Source organism: Rana temporaria, chromosome 1, assembly GCF_905171775.1.
Source record: "Rana temporaria chromosome 1, aRanTem1.1, whole genome shotgun sequence".
NCBI lineage: Eukaryota > Metazoa > Chordata > Amphibia > Anura > Ranidae > Rana > Rana temporaria.
Genome location: NC_053489.1, coordinates 59,582,178 through 59,597,421, shown reverse-complemented (window position 1 = coordinate 59,597,421; position 15,244 = coordinate 59,582,178). Strand labels below are relative to the sequence as shown.

The following is a 15,244-nucleotide window of genomic DNA, read 5'->3' as shown; positions in this document are numbered from 1 at the left end:
GCCTGTAAAGCACCTCACCTGTCATTCCAGTATGAAAGCCCGAAGGCGTTCACACTGAAGCGGTGCACTGGCAGGACGCAAAAAAAAAAAAAAAAGAAGTCCTGCAAGCAACATCTTTGAGGCGCTTTAGGAGCGGTGTATACAAAGCAGATCCCGCTCCTAAAGCGCCCGGGCCCATTGAAATCATGTGTAAGCATGCAGATGAAATGTTCTCATTTTAGTTGCTGCATACTTGGTCCATATGAGTAAATTAAAGTTCTGAAGCCAGAGGTTATGACAGTCAGGCAACCAGCATTTTCAGAATGAGATGAATAGACCCAATATTACTTTTTAAACACTTTTTTTATTATTTATGTAATCAGAGGGATTGCGTTGATACCAAGGGATGTAGTATATGTGATGTGTTAGTCTACATTCACACCTGAGCGTTTTGTCGCCTGAAGCGCGACGCTTAAAAACGCTAGAGGGGAAAAATACATTATTCCGCGTATCGGGCGGTTTGGTCGTTTTTGAGCATTTCCATTTCCCATAGAAAGTAATGGAAACGCTCAATTCAAGCGACTAGCACGACAAGGAGCGTTTGCTACGGGCGTTTTGTCGCTTTAATCAATAGAACATTTCACCCAGACAGAAGATTAAAAAAATCTACCAACAAAGCAACAAGTAATGAAAAGATGATCATTTTTCCTATTGGCTAAAATTAAAAAACGTCGGACGACGCTGTATGCAAACGCGCAAATAAGCATGAATACGCGCGACAAAACGCCGGAAAAATTACCAACGCTCAGGTGTGAATGCAGCCTTAAAGCCACAGCTAAAATAGCCCTACTTAGGAACATACAGGATAGAAATGGTTAAATGCTGCATGGATTTTTTTACCACTTGAAATTTTATTTTTATAGAAATTGCAAGAAAAAGTAAAGTTTTGTATCCAAAAATCTGTGCTAAATCATGAATAAGTACAAAAGTTCCTCTCCTCCACAAATTTTTACCATTCAACAATGACATAGGCCCCTTCACACTGGCGGACCAATCAGTTCCGCCTGTCAGTTTTTTAGGCGGACCTGAACGGACTCTCCGTGCACCTCTATGGAGCGACGGATGTCAGCGGTGACATGTCCGCTGACATCCGACGCGCTAAAGTGTGACAGATGCAAACCCTATTTTCCATCTGTCTGGCAGATCGGATGAAAACTGACTCTGCGGTCCATCTTCATCTGATCCCCCATAGAGGAGGGCGACGCTCTGACAGGTCAGTCCCTACACAGTGTGCAGAGACAGACCTGTCATCTTCTGCCCGCTCAGCGGGGATCGGCGGGGGGTTCCCCGCTGAGCAAAGTGGAGCCCGTACACTGACACGTCCGTGTGAAAGGCCAATAGGGGTGAAGGACCATTGGCCCTAAGCAATATCATACCAGTATATGATCAGTTTTCAAGGCCTTGATTGGAGCATGGATTTTTTTTTTTTTTTAGATATGGTATTGCAAATGAAAAGCATATCCTGCCCAGAAAACCCCATCCAACAATACAACTGTATTGTGTAATCCACTGGCTATTTTAGAATATGCTGAAACTTGTAGTTCTACTAAAGCAGCAGAGCAATGCCTTCCACTCTACCACGACTATCTTCATAGACAGAAAAAGTTAGATTTGAAATAAACCTTCACAAAATAAAAAGTTAACAGTAGAAATAATCTGAATAAATTATTCTGTGTGGCTCTGGGCAATTTCAGAAAGTAGTGCAAATGGAAGGCTGATCAAAAAGCAACATGATTACTTTCCAGCAACTACAAATATGAATCGTCATTCTTACCAGAACGGTAAACATGAGCATAAACTAGCGACAATCGAGCAATCCATTTGGATTAAAGGACAAGAATCAATAAATCATTTGTAAATTTTCTGTGTGTAGTTTCAAGTGTCACTCCAGCATGGTGAGAAATACCTGCAGCTAACTGAAGACCTCAATCAATTTTCTCACACTACCAATGACTGTGGTTATCAGTTTCCCTTTTCTTTGCTTGTTTGCAGAACTCTGCATCTTGCGCTTTACCAAACTGAAGCAAAGGTCAATCAGCTGTGAGAGCAGCCAGAGATTTTATTCCAAATTTCTCACAGCACTCCAATTGGCCCCTATGTGCAACACTTCTGCACCAGTTTTCATAAATCTGCTGCCAAGAGATGTCATGCAGAGAAAAACAAAGCATAAAGTGCAGAGCCAATCCATACCAAAAAAATTCCCTATCATCTCCAGACCATCGACATTGATTATTGCAAAGCAAGAAGTAACAGCACATCTATTTTTTGCTCCAATTTTCATTCAGAGCTCAAGAACATAGTAAATGAGATAAAAAGATCTGGACACCTTACAACAAATTCAATAAAACGCTCACTTTTTCCGCTTAATAGTCGCAAGTAGAAATTAAATACCGTATTTATCGGCGTATACCGCGCACTTTTTTGCCCTGAAAATCAGGGCAAAATCGTGGGTGCACGTATACGCCGATACCCGTGCCGAGTTTTGAATACTGCGCCGACATATACCGAGCGCAGTACACTCGGGTATAGTCGGGCAGTCTCGGCCCCTTCCGCGCTCACGTCCTGGATGTACAGTTGCCGAGCCTGCCTGACAATACACGAGTGTACTGCACGCTGTATATGTCGGCGCAGTATTCAAACTCGGCACGGGAAACGAGCAGGGAGGACGCGAGGACGCCGCAGAAGGACGCCGGACCCAACGAAGAGGACACCCGAAGCCGCAGAAGGACGCCGGACCCGACGAAGAGGACACCCAAAGCCACAGACGGACGCCGGACCCGACGAGGCCGCCGCGCATGACACCAAAACTGTAAGTACAAAAAAATCTTTTTTTCCACAGGATTCGGGGCTACTTTAGGGGTGCGCGGTATACGCGGGAGCGCGTTATACCGCGATAAATACGGTAGGTTATTAAAGTCACGAAAATTCTCGTACAACAAAATTTGTATTGTATTTTCGGACGACAACTGTACTGACTAAACGAAAATCGTACGATCTGGTACCGTACAAGAACATTTTTCGTGCATTACCGATAAAATAATAATCGGATAAACTGTCATGATCGACTCTCGTAAGCTCTGTACCAACGATCCAATTATCGTACGATTCTTCCTTGGACGACATTTTTCGTACGATAATCGGATCGTGTGTACGGGCCATTGGATTCAACATTTATAAAATGATGGTTACAATGGACACAGTACAGATCAATTTTGCACTGAGAATCAACCACAAAGTGCACACAGGTGTTTTCCCCTATTCTCATATACATGTTTCACGACTAACCTGAGATTACAGGCTGCATTTACCAGAAATGTAAAGATGGTTTAGGCCCCTTTCACACAGGCTGTCCCGATCAGGTCCATCTGTCTTTTTCAGGTAGACCCCTATGGAGCGGCAGATGTTAGCGGTGACACGTCCTCTGATATTCGCTGCTATCAAATCCGATCCTGTTGGCCAAATCCAGACAGATGGTGGTGGTCCTATTTTCCATCCATCTGGCGGATCGGATGAAAATGAACAGGCGGTCCATTTTCATCATATTTGCCCATAGAGGAGAGTGGGACTCGGGACTTGTCATCCGCCTGCTCAGCGGAGGGATCGTTTGATGGACTGAGCAAGCGCAGTCCATCAAACGGAGGCGCCTGTGTGAAACATGAATATGCATCTGGTCAGTTGGTGGCACTGGGTATTGAAGTCCATCTGTCAAGGTGTAGGTGGATTCACTTATCTGCTGGATAGGTGCACACAATTCATAATAAATGGACAAAAAATAGGCCAATGCAAATGTAGAGCTGCTCCCCATAAAAAAAACGTCACCCAATGGCAATATTGTGCTTACTGACAGATTTCTGTGAAATTGTGTAACCTATTAGTTCTTCATATCTCCAGAGCAGCCAAGTAAAATAGACTCACTGGACCGCAAAGCTCTGCTTACCAAGGCTTAAAGTAGAACTATAGGCAAAACTTTTTGGATAAAGTAAGGGAGGGTTATAACTCCTGTCAAGTTTTTTGCCATCCATGTTCCATTGGGGAGATTTTGCTTCACTTCCTGTCCCATAGCCAAACAGGAAGTGAGAGGAACTCCCTGCAAAATAAGGGAATTAGTGTCCCCATGGGAAGAATTCCCCTCTCTTACTTTGCTGGGGACAACCCAAAACTTGGGATTCTCTTAATTTCAAAGGATAATGCTAAACATGACAAATAGGATGAATCTCCACAATGGGGGCACAGAAAGCAAAAATTGGACAGGTGTCCTAATCCATCGCCACTATCCAAAACGAAAAAAATACATTTTGCATCTAGTTATTTATACTTTAATGTCTCCTTTCCTTGCAGAAAAGGAGTGCGACCTTTCGTATCCCCTTTTTAATTTGATACAAAAAAAAAGTCCTCTGTTCGAATCTCAACCAAGACACAATCTGCATGGAGTTTGCATGTTCTCCCTGTGCGGGTTTCCTCTCACACTCCAAAGACATGCTGGTAGATTAATTGGCTCCTGTCTAAGGCTGGCCATACATTATACAATATTCCTTTAGATTTACCAAAACCATATAAATATGAGGTCAAACCTAAACACTTTCAATCAGGCAAGCCCTTGCACTACATAGTTGAAAGGTAAATCTAAAGGAAATTGAAAAAGAAAATTGTATAATGTATGGCCAGCCTTAGGGCTCTTTCACATGGGTGTTCTGCCCGATAAACTCTGCTATGCTCGGCGAAGGATCGATCCCCGCTGAGCAGGCAGATGACAGATCCATCCCCGCTCACTGTGCAGAGATAGACCCGTCAGAGCCCCGCTCTCCTCTATGGAAAGTTTGGATGAAAACAATCAGGCGGTCTGTTTTCATCCAATTCCCCAGACGGATTGAAAATAGGACTACTATCCATCTGGATTTTGCAGATCGGATTGTATAGCAGCGGTGTCAGCGGACATGTCACCTCTGACATAAGCTGCTCCATAGGGCTGAATGGAGCATCCGATCACGTCCGCCTGAAAAACTGACAGGCGGACCTGAGGGAAAGCCCATGTGAAATGGCCCTTCGACTGGTTTCACACGGGTGGTTCGATCAGGACCTCATTGGATCAGCCGCTGGTCTCTTTGGGGTGGCACATGTGACACGCGCCAGCATCCAATCCTGTCTCCCAAAAACAGACAGATGGAAGATCCATTCCCCAGCCATCTGACAGATCGGATTATAGTCAGATGGAAAAAGACAAACAGTCCGTTTCCATCCGACCTTCCCATTAAGAACAGCGGGGCCGTGGCCGCATCCGCTCTGCATAGCGAAGTGGACACAGACCTGTTATCAATCTGCTCAGCTGGGATTAGCGGAGAGGTCCCCTGCTAAGCAGGCAGATGCACATTACAGAGTCCAACCTGTGTGAAAGGGGCCTATAGTATGTATGCATGTGAGCTAGGGTCCTTAGTGCCCATTCACACTACAATGTACATAAAAATCCAACTGCAGTCAATTGTATTTTCAGCGCATTGTTGTGTGCGTGCTTCCATTAATTTTTATGCATAGATTTTATTTTGTAAAGATGCGTTGTGCTAATGCACTTTTACCCGTTTATGTGCATTCCATTGCGATATAATGCAAATAAGCTGCTCAAATTGGTTGTAAACCCCCTTTTTAGAACTTGTACCTAAAAGGTAAGCCCAGAATAAGGCTTACATAGAGGTACTGTAAATACCTCCTAAACATTTCTTCCCGAACGAGCGCCGTTAGTGGCAGGTTCCAGCGAGCACGAGTGACGGCACGTGGCTCCAGCCAGTCACAGAGCCAGAGTCTGCGGCCCCGGGAGGAAGAGGGGCAAAGATGGATGCTGTCACCAGCGGGGACAGCGTGGGCTTTGTTTGCAGGCAAGTTCCACATAAAGGGCTATCACATACTAGCCCATTATGCTTTTACTTTGCAGGGAAGAAAAGAGAAATTAAATCCCATTGGGGTTTACTTCCTCTTTAATATTACACTGCTCTGGATCACTGAGAATCTGCATTCTGGTGTGAAATATTGTTTTCTAGGTGTCATTGCAGTTACCTGTGTTTTTGCACGCAGGTAACTGCTTAATAGCGGGAATGGGTTCACACCATTGCAAATAGGAATGCGCATCTCTGCATCCAATTCACAATAGGAGATTTTGACCGGTTCTCTATGGAGCCGGTTCACATATCTCCGTAGCGTGTCCGGTGAGCTTTGGTCTGTTTCAGGTATGAATTTATGATGCACCAGACCCCTGCTGTGAGTCGCATGCGATTCATATGTGAACCCAGCACGCTTATTGAAAGCAGGACTGATGTAAATGTATAGTATGAAAAGCACTGCATAAAATGTTTGCATTATATAAATACCTGTAATAAACAAAAAAACAATATCTCCTTGCAGGGGCCTTAGCAGGTGGTAGAATACGAGAAACCAAAGTCAGAAGATACATACAAAGCTGGAAGGCAACCACCACCTAAAAACAAAGATTCCATCTTGCTGTTAGAGCTGATAAATTCTACTTCAGCATTCTTTGTTGCAGTTTTCATAAGTCAGCCCTGTGCATGTGAGCATATGCAGTCTGCAATGCCCCCACCACGTCCTGGGACAATAGTGACTCACAGAGGTGTGTTGACATGAGAAAGACGCTGCGTATCATCTTTCCCTCCAGTGAACACAACCATCGCTGGGAACTCTACATAACCTGAAGCCGAGATCCTCTTCCACAAGAGGCCGCTTACATTGGCTGTGTATCAGTAAGGCTCCTCATGGGGATCACACAAGAAAATGTTTGTTGCACTTATTCTATGTCAACGGGGACTTCCTAAATGAAAGGGATGCTATACTCGACTCTGGAAAGCTGCAAATCAGTAGCTGTGGCACACTACCTTAAAAAAAAAAAAAGTCTACCGTAAATACAAAATATATTAGTATTATATTGAATAGTATTTATGATCACTTCCATCCCTATCCCTTCATTAAAGCGGGGGTTCACCCAAAAAAAAAAATTTTAACATTAGATTCAGCCGAGTTGTCAGAATGACAATCGGCTGTTTTTTTCAATTTTACCCCCATACATATTGTATTTTCACCGCCGCTTCCGGGTATGTCTTCTGCGGGACTGGGCGTTCCTAATCGATCGACAGGCTTCCGACCGTCGCATACAGCGCGTCACGAGTTGCCGAAAGAAGCCGGACTGCGAGTCGGCTCTATACGGCGCCTGCGCACCATCGTTCGGCTTCTTTCGGCAACTTGTGACGCGCAGTATGCGACGGTCGGAAGCCTGTCAATCAATTAGGAACGCCCAGTCCCGCAGAAGACATACCCGGAAACGTCGGTGAAAATACGGTATGTACGGGGATAATAATTAAAAAAAACAGCAGATTGTCATTCTGACAACTCGGCTGAATCTAATGTTAAACATTTGTTTTTTTGGGTGAACCCCCCCGCTTTAAAGAAATTCGAAATCGAAAAAAATAAATAAAACGTACATTATAACCTCAATTCTGCAGAATCGGTGTGATGCTGCAGCTGTCCCCTGCGGGCTCTAAGACCCAGAAGTGAGCCATCTAGTGAGCGATCTAATGATTGCTGGTCGCTCAGTTCTCAGGCCACTGAGCAGAGAGCAATGACTGCCCATCCAGCGCTCACCGGAGTGCTGGGCTAGGAAGGAGACGGTAGCAACTTGCTCACGCTCATAGTGGCGCAATGACAGGTTGAGCCAGCTGCCGATCAGGAATCCGGTAGATTCCAAGAATATGGTGCAATTTTGGAAAATGTTCCTGTGCTAACTTTAGTGCTATTCGGCCACAAAAGATGTGAAGAGCAGTGTGAACTTGCTTTAAAGAGGTGTTCCAGCCTGGGAATTTTTTTAAAGTCAGCAGCTACAAATACTGACTTAATATATGGACCTTGCAGGTTTAAGAGATATTCTTTTTACCTACAGGTAAGCCTATAGCAGTGATGGCAAACCTTGGCACCCCAGATGTTTTGGAACTACATTTCCCATGATGCTCATGCACTCTGCAGTGTAGTTGAGCATCATGGGAAACGTAGTTCCAAAACATCTGGGGTGCCAAGGTTTGCCATCACTGCTATAGGCTTACATGTAGGTAAAAATAACCAAGCGGGCAATACAACCGCTTTAAGAAGTGTTCAGTATAGAGCAGGCTTGCTCAACCAAGGTTCCTTGACCATTTCTGAATAGATCTTCCACCTACACAGGCCACCAATGCTGGAAAGGGAGGGTCACGTTCTACACTAACGACTAATGTTAAGAGACCAGAATGTTCAATGCTTGCATTTATTTTCTGTAATTATTCATTTTAACATGATTAGTGATAATTTATCATTTAAAGTAGGCAATTATAAATACCTCATCTGTCCTGGGTATCAAATACTCTAGGTACAACACTTTTTTTAATACTTTTATTTAAAAAAACTTTGCACAAGTTATTGATCACACTAATCATGTACTATCCTCTGTAGGTATAACAACCTTTACCATGGGTTCCCTGAGACTAGAATCTGTGCCAAGGGCTCTTCCAAGTTAAAAAGTTTGAGAAGGATATTCAATGGAACATCAAACTATTACCAAGCGGACACCGGGGGCACAAACAATGAGCTACACCTCAGTGCTCAGTCCCATGGCACTAGATTGTTGGCTACATTTTGGTCAGGAGCAGAGCTGTGTGCGGTCTCCTCTGGATAATGAGGTAAATCTACATGTTACACACAGGCTAAGCGAAATGAACAATGCAAAATGCGAGGGAATAAAAAATAAATAAAGTGTTAATGATAGAAGATCCAACACTGACACTGGGGACAAAAACAGCTATACATCACATTTCTGGGTGTCGGGGCACTAAAGTGTTCGCTCCCTGGGGTCAGATCTGAGGGCTGTGTGGGGTCTGCTCTGGGTTATATATCAGAATTACTTTTGGAAAGCTATGATGAGAAGAAGTAAAGTGTGCACACGGAATATAGAGCTTTCACAATGAAATATCCAACTCACTGACACTGGGGACACAAACACCTCATAATATAGTTCTAGCTCCTCAGGGTCAGGGCTGAGAGCTGTGTGTGGTCCATTCCGGGTTGTATGTCACAATTACATTGGAAAAGCTATAATGAGAACCTATAACACAATTAAAGTGCACTCACAGTAAACACAGAATAAAATCAGTGTTTACTATGAAATATCCAACTTACTGATCCTGGGACATAAACAGTTATAATCCCTTACTTCAGGCCATTAGAGTGTAAGCTCTGAGGTCTACTCTGAGCTATATGTCAATGTTACATTGGGAAAGCTATGCTAACTAGTAAAGGTATATGCACAGATAATACAAACTACAAGAGCAGGGTTTACTATAAAATATCCACTCACTGGGTTATAATACAGGCCATCAGAGTGTATGCTCTGGGGACAAGGACTGAGCTGTGTGCGGGCTGCTCTGGGTTATATGTCAGTATTACATTTGAAAACCTATGAGAAGCATTATACTGTACACACAGAACAGCAATGTTCACTATAATAAATCCAATTCTCAGACACTAGGGAAATCCAAGATATATTCCCCCCCGAGTACAAGCCATTAGAGTGTAAGCTCTGGGGACAAAGAGCTGTGTGTGGTCTATTCTGTGTTATGTATTGGAACTGCACTGGGAAACCCTTAATGAGAAGCAGTAGAACACTAATGTACACACAGTGTTCACTATGAAACGTCACACTCACTGACACTGAGGAAACACCAAGTTATAATCCATGGGTGCAGGCTATCAGAGTGTAAGCTCTGTGGTCAAGGACAGAGAATTATGTGCAGTCTACTCTGAGTTATATATATATCGTTATTATGCTGGAAAAACTATGAGGAGGAGTGGGAAGGTGTACACACACACGCACACACACAGGGGCTGATTTACTAAAAGTGGAGCGTGCAAAATCTGGTGCACCTCTGCATAGAAACCAATCAGCTCCCAGTTTTTTGTTTTGTGTTAAGCTTAAAGCGGGAGTTCACCTGAAATAAAAAATTTAACATTAGATTGAGGCTCATTTTGTCTAGGGGAATCGGGTATTTTTTTTTAAAAACGAAGCAGTACTTACCGTTTTAGAGAGCGATCTTCTCCGCCGCTTTCGGGTATGGTCTTCGGGACTGGGCGTTCCTATTTGATTGACAGTCTTCCGACAGGCTTCCGACGGTCGCATACATCGCGTCACGATTTTCCGAAAGAAGCCGAACGTCGGTGCGGCTCTATACGGCGCTTGCGCACCGACGTTCGGCTACTTTCGGAAAATCGTGACGTGATAGATGCGACCGTCGGAAGCCTGTCGGAAGACTGTCAATCAAATAGGAACACCCAGTCACGCAGCCCATACCCGGAAGCGGCGGAGAAGATTGCTCTCTAAAACGGTAAGTACTGCTTCGTTTTTAAAAAAACTACCCGATTCCCCTTGACAAAATGAGCCTCAATCTAATGTTAAAAATTAACATTTCCGGGTGAACCTCCACTTTAATTGAACAAGCTGAAGTTAAAAGCCAATTTGTTTCTATGCAGAGCTGCACCAGATTTTGCACGCTCGAGTTTTAGTAAATCATCCCCACTAAATGTGGAATAACAAAGCAGTGTTTACTTTGAAATGTGAGGTGAATTGTACACAAAACGTAAATAAAGAATAATGGAGTCGTATTCACTTTGAAAATAACCAACTCACTACAGCTGACACAGCGTTATAATCCCAGGGTTTAGGCCATTAGAGAGTTAGCTCCTGAGACAAGTTTAGAGGGTCGTATGTGTACTGTTCTGGTGCAGAGTATCAAGCTATAGTGAAGTATACACACACTAAATGTGGAAGATCATAGCAGCTCACTGACACTGGGGACACACCGAGTTATAATCTCTGAGTGCATAACATTAGAGCATAAGCTCTGTGGGCAAGGACTGAGAGCTATTAGGGGTTATTTGGGGTTGGGCTATATCTGGGTTGTGTATCAGTATTGCACTGGGAAAGCTATGATGAGTAGTAAGGTATACTCATACTATAAACAAAGAATAATTGAGGCGTGTTCATTGTGAAATAACCAACTCACTACAACTGACAGAGTAAAATAATACCCGAGTTTAGGCCATTAGAGTGTTAGTTCCTGGGGACAAGGACCGAGTACGTTCTACTCTAGGTTGTATATTAGTATCACAATGAAAAAGCAATGAGGCATTGTAAGGTGCGCACACACACACTAAATTCTGAATAAGAGAGCCATGTCCATAATGAGTTATAATTCCTGAGTGTAAGCTCTGGGGACAAGGACTGAGGGCTGCATTTGTGGCCCGATCTGGGTTGTGTAGCATCAGAATTAGGCTGGGAAAGCTATGAGAAGTAGTAAGGTGTACTCACACTATAAATACTGAGCCGTGTTCACTATGAAATAACCAACTCACCACAGCTGACAGAGTTATAATCATTAAATTCAGGCCATAAGAGTGTAAGCTCCTGGGACAAGAACAGAGAGGCTGTGTGTAGGCTGCTCCGGGTTGTTCATCAGTATTACACTAGGAAAGCTATGATGAGAAGTAGTAAGGTGTACTCATACTATAAAAACACAGAATAATAGGAGGCGTGTTCACTATGAAATAACCAACTCACTACAGCTGACAGATATAATCAGTGAATTTAGTTCATTAGAATGCAAGCTCCTGGGGCAAAAGGATGAAAGGATGTGTGCCGATTGTGTTATCAGATTGGAAAAGCTATCTTAGGAAGTAGTAAGACACACACTAGTGTATAACAAAGCCGTGTTCACTATGAAATCTCCAATGCACACTCTGAGTAATATTACAGACCATTAAAGTGTTAGCTCCTGGGGACAATGAGTAAGGGCTGTATTATTATGCTATGATGGGAAGTAGACAAGTGTAGACACACAATAGAGTATAACAAAGCCACGTTCACTATAAAATCTCCAGGTCACACTCAGCATTATACTACAGACCATTAGAGTGTAAGCTCCTGGGACAAGGACTGAGGGCTGTGTTATCAGATTGGGAAAGCTATGATTGGAAGTAGTGAAGTACACACACACACACACACACACACACACACACACACACACACTAGAGTATAACCAAGCTATGATCACTATGATAACTCCAGTTGACACTCCGAGTTATACTACAGACCATTAAAGTGTAAGCTCCTGGGACAAGGACTGAGGGCTGCGTCTGGTCTGTCCTGGGCCGTGTTAGACTGGGCAAGATAATAATCAGTGAGGTGTACAAACACACAGTGAATACAGAATAATCGGGCAGTGGTCAGCATTAGAATGTAAGCTCCTGGGACGAGGACTGCAGGCTGTGTGCAGTCTACTCTGGGTCGTGTATCACACTGCAAAAGCAATGATAGATAGGGAATAGTGAAATGTACACACACAGGGCAGTGTTCACTATAAAATCCCCAGCTGACATTGGGGAGTTTTAACACAGGCTATTAGAGCGTAAGCTCTTGGGACGAGGACTGCAGGTTGTGTGCGGTCTACTCTGGGTTGTGTAACACATTGGGAAAGCAATGATAGGGAGTAGTGAATTGTACACACAGATCAGTGTTCACCATGAAATCTCAAGCTGACACTGGGAAGTTCTAACCCAGGCCATTAGAGTGTAAGCTCCTAGGCCAAAAACTGCGTGAAATCTACTCTGGGTTGTGTATAACACTGGGAAAGCTTTGATAGGAAGTAGTGAATTGTACACCGATCAGTATGAACTTTCCAACTGACACTGAGGATTTCTAACACAGACCATTAGAGTGTAAGCTCTTGGGACAAGGCCCTGGTTTGTATATCAGAATTACACTGGGATAGCAATGATAGGAAGTAGTGAATTGCACACACAGCGCAGTGTTCACCATGAAATCTCTAGCTGACACTGAAGATTTCTAACAGGACATTAGAGTGTAAGCTCCTAAGACAAGGACTGAGAGCTGTGTGAAGTCTACTTTGGGTTGTGTATCACATTGGGAAAGCTTTGATAGGAAGTAGTGAAATGTACACAGAATATGAAATCTCCAGCTGACACTGGAGCGTTCCAACACAGGCTATTAGAGTGTAAGCTCCTGGGACGAGGTCTAAGCGCTGTGTGCGGTCTACTTTGGGTTGTGTATCACATGAGGAAATGTTTTATAGGGAGTAGTGAATTACACACAAAGGGCAGTTGTCAGTATGAAATCTCCAGCTAACACTGGGGCGTTCTAACCCAGGCCATTAGAGTGTAAGCTCCTGGGACAAGGATTGCAGGGTGTGTGCGGTCTTGTTTTGGGTTGTGTATCACATTGGGAAAGCTTTGATAGGAAGTAGTGAATTCTACACAGAGCAGTGTTCAGTATGAAATCTCCATCTGACACTGGGGAGTTCTAACCCAGGCCATTAGAGTGTAAGCTCCTAGGACAAGGACTGCGTGAAATCTACTCTGAGTTGTGTATCACATTGGGAAAGCTTTGATAGGAAGTAGTGAATTGTACACAGAGCAGTGTTCAGTATGAAATCTCCAGCTGACACTGGGGGGTTCTAACCCAGGCCATTAGAGTGTAAGCTCCTGGGACAAGGACTAAGGGCTGTGTGCGGTCTACTCCGAGTTGTGTATCACATGGGGAAAGTTTTTATGGGGTGTAGTGAATTCTACACAGGGCAGTGTTCACTATGAACTCTCCATCTGACACTGGGGAGTTCTAACCCAGGCCATTAGAGTGTAAGCTCCTGGGACAAGGACGGAGGGCTGTGTGTGGTCTGTCCTGGGTTGTGTATCACATTGGGAAAGCAATGATAGGAAGCAGTGAAGTGTACACTATGAAATCCCCATCTGACACTGGCAAGTTTTAAACCCAGGCCATTAGAGTGTAAGCTCCTGGGACGAGGACTGCAGGCTGTGTGCGGTCTTGTTCTGGGTTGTGTATCACATTGGGAAAGCTATACGAAGAAGTTGTGAATTATACACACACACACGGCAATGTGAACTATAAAACCTCTGACACTGGGGAGTTCTAACACAGATTAGAGTGTAAGCTCCTGGGACAAGGCTCTGGTTTGTGTATGAGAATTAGTGCGGGATAGGAAGCAGTGAAGTGTACACACACATAGTGAATACAGGATAACAGAGGGAGTTCAGAAAGCGGGCACTAGAGTGTGAGCTTCTGGGCCCAGGCCGCAGTGTCCCGGGACAATAGGACGCGGAGTGGGGGCCTGTCCTCCAGCCGCTGTGGAGGTGACCTCTCCCCCGGGGCGGGTTGTAGGAGAGCCCCCGGTCCCGTCACAGGTCGGGCCGCCCCCGCAGCTCTTCCTCTAATCCCGGGCCTAGCGCGGCCTGCGCTCTCCTCCCCGTCCCCGGACACACACAGCCCGGCCTCCAACCTCCCTCTCCCGTCCATTACCCCCTCCTCCCCGCACCCCGGCCCTGTGTTTACCTGAGCGGCGGGCTTTGGCGGCGGCCTCCAGTCCGGGCCGCTGGGGGGAGCCGATCCTCAATGTCTCCGGGCCAAGCAGGATAATCCGGACATGAGGGGGAGCGGGAGGGGAAGGATCGGTTCTCCTCCTCCTCCTTCCCCGGGCCTGCCCCCCTCCTTCGTTCGTTCACCCTCTGCCCGGACACAGAGCAGGCCCCGAGCGCCCGACACAAGCTAAGGAGGAGGCGCCGCCTTCCCCGCCCCGGGAAGCAGCCAGTCAGCGCAGGCCGAGAGCCCTCCGGGGCCTGGGGGGAAAGAACCAACACGGCTGGCCGAGCGGTCACGGGAGGGAAGGGGGGGACGAGTCCGCTCCGGGCTGGCGCGCCACTTCGGCGATATTCGGGAATCCGCTTCTCCCTCACAGAACAAAATGCCGACCGGAAGTGCAGCTGCACGAAAGGACTCCCTCCACCGGCGCCAAACCGCCGAGCACCCTCAGCCAGGGCCACTTCCGGTGTGTGTGTGTGACACAACACAGGCTCAGCCAGGGACACTTCCGGTGTGTGTGTGTCTGCCTATGACACCCTACAGGCCGGGCTTCTCCACACACAACTAGGTCATCACTGGGCCGCCCTGTGTGAGAGGACCGGACACTTCCGGTGTGGGTCTGTGCCACGGCCAGACCACCGCCAACTCCTGTCAGAGACAAAATCACAGCCACAGTGTGCACTACGTCCATAAAAAACATCCACAGTGTTCACTACACCTTCACCATAAACTGTACAGCGT

At 45.4% G+C, this 15,244-nt stretch overlaps 1 protein-coding gene across 4 annotated transcripts in view; it reads right to left on the bottom strand.

Moving 5' to 3' along the window:
• Nucleotides 1–14,952, bottom strand: part of NIPBL (NIPBL cohesin loading factor) — a 203,689-nt gene extending 188,737 nt beyond the window's left edge. Inside the window, exon 1 of one of the 4 annotated variants that reach the window (XM_040338471.1) lies at nt 14,477–14,952. The gene's annotated coding sequence lies outside the window, so the exon portion shown is untranslated. The remainder of the gene's footprint in view (nt 1–14,476) is intronic. The other 3 variants (XM_040338459.1, XM_040338449.1, XM_040338472.1) reach the window with 3 other exon arrangements.
• Between the last annotated feature and the right edge of the window lie 292 nt (nt 14,953–15,244).